This window comes from Carica papaya, chromosome 7 (assembly GCF_054855325.1).
Source record: "Carica papaya isolate Zhongbai chromosome 7, ASM5485532v1, whole genome shotgun sequence".
Classification (NCBI taxonomy): Eukaryota; Viridiplantae; Streptophyta; class Magnoliopsida; order Brassicales; family Caricaceae; genus Carica; species Carica papaya.
Genome location: NC_142315.1, coordinates 18,826,262 through 18,838,129, shown reverse-complemented (window position 1 = coordinate 18,838,129; position 11,868 = coordinate 18,826,262).

The window sequence follows — 11,868 nt, the reverse complement described above, 5'->3', positions numbered from 1 at the left end:
CGACTTCAATAGAGGACCGAGATCTAAAATGTTGCTTGCGATAGACCCAAGATATAATAGTAGACTTTTGATTATTAACTGAAACTCCTTAATATGCATCACTATATCCATGTAATAGAAAATTTGACTGCCTACTCAAGAAGAGTTCATGATCTGCTGTGTGGTGAAGATACCATAAGGTTATTTTAACAGCACTCTAATAAACATCTTATAGATAATGCATAGACTGATAGATTTTGTTAACGACAGAGGCAATGTCAGGATGATAAAAGTCAAATATTGCAGGCCAAAAACCCTTTATGTCTCGAGTACTAAGTTTATCTGAAATAACCATCGGTATATTGATAGGACTATAGGTAGACATCTTTATTTGTGTAAGCAAATCTACAATGTATTTTCATTGAGAAAACATTAAGCCATTTAGCTTCCAGTGTGCCCAATACCAAGAAAATAAGAGAGTTAGCCAAGGTCTCGTAGTGTAAATTGCTTGTGAAGATAGGCAACCAACTATTGGATAAGAATATCATTTAAACTAATAATAAGAATGTCATCAACATATATCAAATAAAAAATAACATCACCTCCACGAGAGTAATAAAAAAGAGATTGATTAGTCTTGGACCTGGAGAAACCAAACTGACATAAAGTATCTATGTGTCTTTTGTTTCACATCCCGAGTGCTTGTTTTAAGCCATAAAGAGGTTGTTTTAGCAAACATACATAATCTTTTCATTGTTGATCTATAAAACTTAAAGGTTGAGACGTATAGACTTCTTCTTTTAAGAACCCATGCAAAAAAACATTAAAAATATCAATCTGAGTAACTTTTCATTCTCAAGAGACAATAATGGAAAGAAGAAGCTGAATTGTAGTAGGCTTAACAATAGGACTGAAGGTGTTTGAGAAAATCAATGCCAAGATGCTAAGTGTACCCTTTGGCAACAATCAGGATTTATATTGCTCAATAAAACCATCAAATTTTCATTTGGTTTTATAAACCCATTTACACCCAATAAAATTCTATTGGAACTAACTACCACGTACCATTTTCCATGAACACATTATACTAATTTTGCATTACTTCACGCTAATGAGGATACTTTGTTGCTTGAGAGTAAGAAGTAGGGTCAACTGTAGAAGTAATTACTACACTAAAAGAAAATGAAATCTTTGGCTTTATATTTCCTATTTGAGATCGAGTAACCATATGATGATGACAACCAATATTATTATCTGAGATAATCAACGGAACAGGATGTAGAGAACCAGGCTGTTCAATATCAATAACATGATGTATTAGTCGAGAATTAATGTGAGTAAAAGTGGCAACACTGTCACAGTGTTGAGGAGTTTGTATAGTGTTAGTTATGCCCACAGTTTGCTGTCCAGAGTTAGACTCATTCACATCTTCAGGTACAGAGATAACCATGCCCACGGCTAACACATTAGAAGAAGGTTAAGCACTCAAGCTCTTATCCATGTGAACTAATCTCGAATGAGGCAAGACAAAAATAGGAGGCAGATCAGTCATGGAAGATGTAGTGGTATTGATAACTATTTTGATCACGACCACATCCTCCTCTCCCTCTACTGCGACTATTGTTTGATTGATTAGAAGAAAATTGAGAGAATTGAGTAGAAGGTGGGATTATGATTGTCTCTTTCCCATGTTTTAGACGCCTTTCTTCTATAAAAAACACCATAGAGATCATCAAAATCATAATCATCAGTATGAAAGTCAAGTATTCTAGAGAATAATTTATAAGTTGGTTCAAGACTAGCAACAAGTAATTCGATCCGTTCTTCATCTGAAACATGATGTTGTAATGTTGCCAGTTTATCTACAATCCCTTTAGAATGCACTACATATGTCTCTATAAAGGAATTTTCTCACTTCAAGTTGCACAATTGTGCACATAACTCCTGGATTTGAGCCTTTGATTCAGTGGCATAGGTGGATATAGGTTTATCCCACACTGCTCGAGCAATTGTTGCGCAACCAATTAAGGCACAACCCCTTCAGGAACTAAAGTGATGATCCATCTATGGACAATATGATCTAATCATTTCCAGAGTTGAAACACAGGATTTGGTGTACCATCTTCAAACACTAGTGATGGAATTAGCTCATTTTGATTAAGATGACGTTCTAAACCACAACCAGTTACCATGGGTAAAAATTACGTTTTCCATAGTAAAAAATTTATAGTAGTAAGTTTAATTGTTAGTTGATGTGAAATATTGGGTGAAATAAAAAAAGTACTAGGAAATACTGGCATTGATATAGCTGTAATAGCCATGTAAGCATCATTGTTAACAGTTTAGTGGAAGACATGGTGTGGTTAGGGTTTCTGCTCTGATACTATAAAAGATTTGAAGACTTAATTATATTTTATTGACAATGATGAATATTTATACAAGAGTATCATAGTGAAAACATAAAAAATATATAGCTAAAGTTTTACCTAAAATAAAATTACCATAATAAAATTACTTTCCTTATCAACAGGGTGAGTCTTAATAAAAGGAAATATGGATAATAGACCGTGTAATACCCAGACCCGAAATTTGGCACTGGATAAATTTTAAAATTTTAAAAATGTATAAAAATCTAATTTAAAATTAATAAATTTTTATTTAATGTGAAATTAGGGGAAAAAAATAGGTTGAGGAGGAAATTGAAAATAATTTTGAAAAAAATGGGTAAAAATTTGGGTTCAGATGGTGTTTTTTTTAAAAAAATCAGAAACTTGGAGTCAAAACTCAATTAAAGAAAATTATGCCACGTAGGATTGCCCATCAGCATCCTCGACGAACCGAAATGTGTCGTGTGGCAAAGCACGCTGACTCGGTGCCATGCGGGAGGCCACGCTGACGATCCATGTGCCCCGCGACCGAATGGCCCGGAAGCGTTCCCGCACGCGTGGAAGGTTTGGATCCATTCCCTCCTCATGCGCGATTGGACGGTCACGATTAAACGCGATGAACGATCTAGATTTATTTTCTTTTTAAACGTGTTTGTACGGTCGAGATCAAATTACCATGAATGGTCCGGATTCATTTCTTCTTTAAACGCGATATCACGGTAGAAATCAAACGCGATGAACGGTCCAGATTACCACAAGACAAGTATAAATATCTCAAATCACATCGAATCCAAACCCTAGTCGCCAGAATCCCGCTGGAGAAGAAGATCCAGTCGCCGGAGAAGGGAGCCGACCGTTGCCCACCGCCACGCTTGAGCCACCTCCGACCACAAAAAAAGGTAAAATTTCTCTTATCCGCTCGAAATTTGACTGAAGAAAAATACCCAGCCATGAAGGTGAGTTGGCAGAGCCACTGCATTGGAAAATCCTGTCGCTGGTAGGTGTCTGTTTTTTTGACTTTTTCCTGCCAACCGAGGGCCCGTAACGTGTTTTCTTGCAGGGATGGGTATGAAATCGACCAAAACTACCCAAAATTGACCAAAAATGGCAAGACCGAGGCAAATTGTCGTCGCGTACGATAGTGTTGTCGCCGAAGCACATCGGTGTTGCGTGCTGAAATTTTAAAATTGGCCAAAAAAGGTTTTTAACACCGATTTTCAATTTTTTGGGATATTTTTTGGTATTTGAAGCGTATTTTAATCTCAACAAGAAAATTCAGGAAACCTGGGGATCGTTTGTAGGCCCAGTAGATAGTTCGGTATTTTGGACACCAATTCGGGTAAGAATCCCTCATCTTATTCTTTGTTATAAAATTAAAGCTTAATAGTCGGTAAAATGATTTTTTTGTGTAAATTAGAAAATTTTGAGAATAATTATAGGTTACTAATAGAGCCGAAACCGGTTAGTCATTTATTTGTTGTCCTTTGTAACTGATTATTGAATTTATAGCTTTAAATACATGATGATATACTGGAATGGTTAAATGATTCAATTGTGTTTCCTTAATATATATATTACTTATCTTGCATGATTTACGGTTGATTGTAAAATTGAAAATTAATATGCAAACGAAAAATTGTTTGGTCACGTGAATTAATGAATGGTAGCCTTACTGGATATCTTGGGAGATGGTGGACCGACTGGGTACATAAGGAATCTTACCGTGAACGTTGCCTCATACCGGACGGGGTATTGAGGAATGGAAATGACCCAATTCACCCTCATACTGAACGGGGTATTGAGGGATAATATTTTTTACGCTCATACCGGACGGGATATGAAGATAGCCGGTTAGTTGATAATGTTGAATATTTGTTCACATGTAGTGGGTGGGATATCCTTATAGGCCCCTAGGAATACCAGTAGGTAAATAAAAAGGGAAAGTGGTTGCTATTGCTCACTTGAAAATGAGATTTGAATATTTTTTAAATTATTGTATCTTTATAGGTCGATTTTAGAAAGCTTGTACTAGTAAATATATGTAATAAATAATTTGTTCTTATGATAAATGAATTTATTTAGATCAAGAGCTTCATTAATTATTTTTGTGATTTTTACCAACCTTCAGTTTCTGTATCGGTGAGTAGTGTAATATTTTTACTAGCCTAGTATAGCTCACCCTTTCATTAACTATTTCATATCAAGAGTATCAAGACCTAGATCCTGATCAACAAGAGGGTTGTGAATAAGTTCACTCGGACTCCATTCAGAAGCTAGTGAATGTCGTTTTAGAATTTTCAGTTATTTGCCTTTTGTTTATTTTTTTGATTTTCATTTGTTCTTTTAAAAGGGACATTCCCCTAGCCCTATTGGTCATTCTAAATTATTGTATAATGAATGTAAACTCTAAACTCTACTGTTTTGCTTCTGCATTTAATTTATGATCTTAGTACCTTTAAAGTTCTGGGTCTATACAGTTGGTATCAGAGCCGCGTTCCTCGGAACCATTTCTTACACAAAGACCTAAGGTAACTCCAAAAAAATGAATTACCACTCAACCATTCCTTATGAAATGTAGGTACAGATAGATGATGAGAGGAAGACCCCCACTAAACTAAGCAGCCCAGGAGGGTTCGTTTCGAGAGAATGTTGACCGACTATTTGAAATGATGGAGAGACTCATTGCTGCCCAACAGGTCCAAGAGGAACATAGGGAGCTAGTTGACCCTCCCCCGGTTCCACAATTTGAGTCACCCCTGTAGTGGAAGGATCTTGAGACACCCCAGTACGACTCTGCTCCTCCACAATACCATCCAGTACCACTACAGTATAGTCCGGTGCCCCAACTGCATCACTCGGCACCACCACTGTATAGTCCGGTGCCCCAACCGCATCACTTGGCACCATTACAGTACAATCCGGTGCCTCTACCGTATCATTCAGTACCACCATAGGGCCATCCGATCCTTCCCCAGCATAATCTAGTCCCGCTTCCACGGGACCTAGTTCCACCCATGATGGACTTAGGCTACATTGAGAGGTACAAAAGACTAAACCCATATATTTTTGTAGGAGCATCCTCTTTTGAAGAGGCCGAGTACTAGTTAGCTGAGACAGAGAAAGCTTTCACGACTCTTGGGGTGGTTCCCGAACAGAGAGTTATACTCACCACCTACATGCTGGTGGGAGAGGTAGGTCGCTGGTGGCAACTTGCCACCCTACCCATTCTAGTCACTTGGGAACAGTTCCTGATGGCCTTCAATGTAGAGTACCTCCCAGAACATCTCCGATATCTGAAAGAAATGAAGTTTGCACACCTGGTCCAAGGTGATATGACTATATCAGAATATTCTGAAAAGTTCCTAGAGTTGGGTTGGTATTCCCCTGAGAACATGATGGACAAAGGCAGAAAGATAAGGAAGTTCGAGTGGGACCTCCTTCCTGAGATTAGATAACAACTGTATGTGTTCGAGCTCAGTACTTACTTAGTATTCTAGCCAAGGCACAACTAGTGAAGAGGAACCTTCGCATATTTCCTCCAGTAGTAGGGAACCTCAGGCCCCTGGTTTCACACTGCAGACCAACACCCACTACACCTGTTTAGCAGAATAAGAGACTTTGGCCAATGACTTAGGCTCCTCCTCATATTCCAGCAACAAGATGTGGTAGGACTTGTCAGCACTGTAGCAAGGATCATGGGGATCGACCCTACTATCGCCTCAACAATACTTGCTGTATATGTAGGAATGCCCAACATTACGCGAGAGAGTGCCCAAGGAATCAGAACTAGGCCAGACCTCCAATTCAGGGCAGAGCTTACAACCTCACTCAGGAAGATGTAGAAGCCAACCCAGATATGATACAGGATATGTACACTATCTGTAATCATCTTACACATGTTTTAATTGATATTGGTGCCTCTTTATTTGTCTCACGTGTTTTTACGCCAAACTTGAATGTATTACCTAAATAACTAGATTATGTGTTATTTGTGTCTACTCCTAGAGTAGGACACTATTAGGAGAGGTTATATACAGAGCCTATATCATAGATATAGCAGATAAAAAATTGAGTGTGGACCTAATAGAAATTGACATGAGGGAATTTGATGTAATCATAGGAATGAACTGGGAGTGGCGTATCACGCCACTACAGATTGTTTTCACAAGAAACTTATATTCAACATTCCTAATGAAGAGTCATTTAAAAATTAATAAAATTCTTTAAACATTATTCTCTCATGTCAATTTTTCTATTATCAAGTATTTTAACTCGCCTGTTTTCTCTAACTAGGTAAACCTAAGAAAGAAATTTGTATTCGAGAGATTTTGGTAGTTCGAGACTTTCCAGATGTGTTTCCAGATAAACTACCTGGACTGCCAGTGGACAGAGAAGTTGAATTCACCATAGATCATCAGCCAGACACCCAGCCTAACTCGGTTGCCTTTTACCGTATGAGTCGTGTCGAGATGGAAGAGCTGAAGAAACAGATCAATGAATTACTGGATAATAGATTCATCCGACATAGTGTGTCCCCTTGGGGTGCTAGAGTCACATTTGCAAGGAAGGGGGATAGGACATTAAGGTTATGTATTAACTACAGGGGACTGAATAAGGTTACGATAAAAAAATAAGTACCCATTTCCCAATATTGATGACCTTTTTGATCAGTTGTAGGGTGCCCAGGTCTTCTCCAAAATAGACCTACGTTCAAGTTACCATCAGGTAAAGATCAAATCAGAAGATATTCTCAAAATAGCTTTCCGAACCAGGTACAAACACTCTGAGTTCCTAGTCCTGTCATTTGGACTAATCAACACACCAGCCATCTTTATGAATTTGATGAACAGAATTTTCAGACAATTTCTGGATCAGTTCGTCATTATATTTATCGATGATATCCTGGTGTATTTAAGAAGTAGAGACGAACACACTCACTATCTAACTCAGGTTTTACAGGTTCTCATAAAAAAGAAGTTGTATGCAAAGTTGAGTAAGTGTGGGTTCTGGCTCGAGTAGACTACCTTCCTAGAGCACATCATATCAAGGGATAAAGTGTTAGTAAATCTCAAAAAAGTTGAAGCAGTGCTTGGTTAGAAGATATTGACCCCAGTCAAAGAGATTCGTAGCTTTCTGGGGATGACAGGTTATTACCGCATGTTTGTGGAAGGATTTTCTAGCCTAACTGCTCATTTGACTCGGCTCACAAAGAAGAATGTTAAGTTTAAGTGGAATGATAACTATGAAAGGAGCATTTCAGAATTAAAGAAGTGGTTGACTACTGCACCTGTGTTAGCCTTGCTGAGCGGGATAGGTGGATATACAGTTTATAGTGATGCCTCCTACTTGGGGTTGGGTTGGGTTGTGTTTTGATGCAGCATGGGAAGGTCATAGCCTATGGGTCTGGACAGTTGAAGAGTTATGAGAAAAACTACCCCACTCATGACTTAGAACTTGCCACGATTATCCACGCCTTGAAGACTTGTCGTCATTACTTTTATGGGGAGACTTTTAAGATCTATACCAATTATAAGAGTTTGAAACACATATTTACTCAAAAGGATCTTAACATGCGTAAGAGACGATGTATAGAACTCCTCAAAGACTACGATTGTAACATCTTGTATCACTCGGGCAAGGGCAACGTAGTAGTCGACGCACTCAGCAGAAAAAAGTGCTGGTATATTAGCTCACATAATGGTTTCAAAATGCAGGGTAATAGGGGCCGCACAACAAATACGACTTTAGGACCTAAAAAGAGTTACATGTTTGGTCCATCTGACTGTTCAACTTGAATTGATCCAGAGAATAAAGGAAGCTAAATCCACCGATTTCACCCTAGCAGCCCTCAGGAAAGATGCAGAATAGAGAGTAAATTCAGAATTTTGAGTCTCTGCCAATGGGTTGCTCAGATTTTAGGAGAGGGTGTGTATTCTATGTGACAGTGAGCTGAAAAGAGATGTCATGAGAGAGGCTCATAGCTCAAAGTTTGCCATGCATCCCAAAAGCACTAAAATATATCAAATTATACGACCCTGATTTTCGTGAAACAGGATGAAAAGAGAGGTGGCCTACTTTGTTTCTAAGTGTCTGGTGTGTCAGCAAGTGAAGACATAACATTAATGCCCAGGCGGGCTACTTCAGCCATTACCGATTCCGAAGTGAAAGTGGGAACATATCACAATAGATTTCATGATAGGATTCCTTAGGGCACGCTCGAGACATGATGTCATTTGGGTAATTGTTGACCGGCTCACCAAGTCTTCCCACTTCTTGGCCATCAAGATGACTGACCTCTTGGACAAACTAGCAAGAATGTATATCCGGGAGATAGTCAGGTTACATGGAGTGCCAATGATAGTAGTATTCGACAGGGACCTCAGGTTCACTTCTCGGTTCTGGTCTACTTTTTAGCAAGTCATGGGAATGAAACTGCCTCTTAGTATCACATTTCACTATCAGACCGATGGACAATCAGAAAAGACAATCCGCACACTAGATGATATGCTCTGAGTTTGTATTCTTGACTTCGGGGGCCATTGAGATGATCATTTATCCTTAATAGAGTTCACCTACAATAACAGCTACCAAACAAGTATCGACATGGCTCCGTATGAGGCGTTATATGGCCACCCATGCAGATCATCGATCTGTTGGGAAGAAGTGGGTGATAGAAAATTGTTCTACCTAGATCTTGTAGATTAGACTACAACCAAAATGGTTAAGATCAGGAAGAATATCCAAACGGCTCAGAGCAGGCAGAAGAGTTATGCAGACACCTAGAGGAGGGATTTAGAAATTGAGAAAGGTGATTGAGTGTTCATTAAGGTCACTCCTTTCAAGGGAATCAGTAGGTTTGGCAACAGGGAAAAATTAAATTTCTGATTTATTGGGCCATTTTAAATCTTAGACAGAATTGGTACCGCCGCCTAAAGACTAGCACTGCCTCCAGAATTATCCAGAGTGTATAATGTGTTTCATGTGTGCATGCTATGCAAGTACAACTCGGACCCCTCTCACATCTTAGCCCACGAGGCCCTTTCACTCTAAGAAGATCTGTCCTATGAAGAGGTACCGGTAGACATTATGAACTGAAAGAGTAGAGTACTCCACAATCGAAAAATTCCTTTCGTTAAGGTCCTATGGCAGAATCAGACTTCAGAGCTCAGTATCCCCAACTGTTTAATTGAGTGAGAGGAAAACAAATTTAAGAGACTAAATTTCTTTTAAGGGAGGAGAGTTGTAATATCCGGGCCCGGAATTTAGCCCGAGATTAATTTTAAATTTAAAAACATGTATAAAAATTTAATTTTAAAATTAATAAATTTTTAATTAATGTGAAATTAAGGAAAAAATAGGTTGATGATGAAATTAAAAATTATTTTAGAAAAAATGGGTGAAAATTTAGGTACAGAAGGTGTTTTTGAAAGAAAAATAGAAAACTTGGAGTCAAAATACAATTTAAAACAATTGCGCCATAGTCCAGTTAACAGTCCCGACAAACTAGAGCATGCCACGTGGCAAGGACGGTCACGAAAGCGTTCCTGCGCGCATGGACGGTCCATATCCATTCCCTCTTCAGGCGCGATTGGACGGTCACGATTAAACGCGATGAATGGTTTAGATTCATTCTCTCTTTAAACGCGATCGTACGGTCGAGATTAAATTATGATGAACGGTCAAGATTTATTTTTTCTTTAAACGCGATTGGATGGTCGAGATCAAACGCGATGAACAACCCATATTAACATGAGACGAGTATAAAAAATCTCATATCACACCAAACCCAAACCCTAGCTATCAGTCTCCTGCCGGAGAAAAAGAACATGTCGCCAAAGAAGGGAGCCGACCGCTGCCTGCCACCGCGCGGGAGTCATCTCCGACTGCTAAAAAAAGTAAAAATTCTCCTATCCACTCAGAATTTAATTCCGAACACCTCTATGGTTAAATCAGAGTAAAAGGAACGACAGGAGAGCCAAAAACTGTGGGTAAAACCCGGCGTTGCCTCCGCAGGCAAAACTTGAAACCTCCTCCAATAAGCCCCTTCTCTTTTTTTGTTTTGTGCGATTTTTTCACCATGATGTCCACCGTTCTACTTTCTATGGGTTGATTGAAGAAAAAATCCTAGCAGCCAAAGTAAGCTGGCGGAGTCACCGTACTGAAAAATTCCGTCGCTAGCAGATTTTTATTTTTTGACTTTTTTCGGCCAACCGAGGTACACTAACGTGTTTTCTCGCAGCGATGGTTATAAAATCGGCCGAAACTGGCTAAAATTGACCAAAAACAACCAGACTGAGGCAAACCGTCACCGCGGATGGTGGTGCCATTGTCGGAGCATGGCGGTGCCACCGTGCCAGAATTCTGAAATTGCCCGAAAAACATTTTCAACACTGATTTTGGGTGTTTTTAGGTATTTTTAGGTACGTAAAGCGTGTTTTAATCTCTGTAAAAAAATTCAGGAAATTCGGAGATTGCTAGTAGGTGTAGTAGAAAGTTCAGTGTTTCAATCCCTCATCTTATTCTCTATTATGGAATTGAAGCTTAATAATAGGTAATATGGTATTTTTTATAAATTAGAAAACTTTGAGAATAATTACAGGTTACTAATGGAGTCGAGACCGGTTAGTCATTTATTTTTTATCCTGTATAATTGATTATTGAATTTACAACTTTAAATACATGATGATATACTGGAATGATTAAATGATTCAATTGTGCTTCCTTAATATATATATTGCTTGTCTTGCGTGATTTACGATTGATTGTGAAATTGGAAATTAATATGCAAATAGAAAATTATTTTGTCATGTGAATTAATGAATGGTAGGTTTACTGGATATCCTGAGATATGGTGGACCGATCAGGTACATAGAGAACCCTACTGTGAACGTTGCCTTATACCGGATGAGGTATCGAGGAATGGTATTTTTGGCACTCATACCGGACGAGGTATGGGGACGGCCCCATTCACCCTCATACCGGACGGGGTATTGAGGAATAGTATTTTTGACGCTTATACCGGACGGGGTATGGGAATGGTTGGTTAGTTGACAATGTTGAATATTAGTTCACGTGCAGTGGGACATCTTTATGGGCCCATAGAGATATTAGTAGGCAAATAAAAAGGAAAAGTGTGTTGTTATTGAAAATGATATAGGAATATTTCTTGAATTATTATATCTTTATAGGTCGATTTTAAAAATCTCACAATTTTCAGTTTCTGTAACGGTGAGTAGTGTGATATTCTTACTAGAATAGTGTAGCTCACGCTTTCATTAATTATTTTAGATCAAGAGGATCAGTATCCAGATCCCGATTAACAAGAGGGTGGTGAATAAGTTCACCACCCGAACTCCCTTCAGAAGCTCGCGAATGTCATCCTAGAATGCTCAGTTATTTGTTATTTATTTATTTATTTGATTTTCGTTTATTCTTTTAGAAATGACATTCCTGTAGCTTTATTGGGCTAAACTCTACTATTTCTCTTTCGCATTTAATTTAT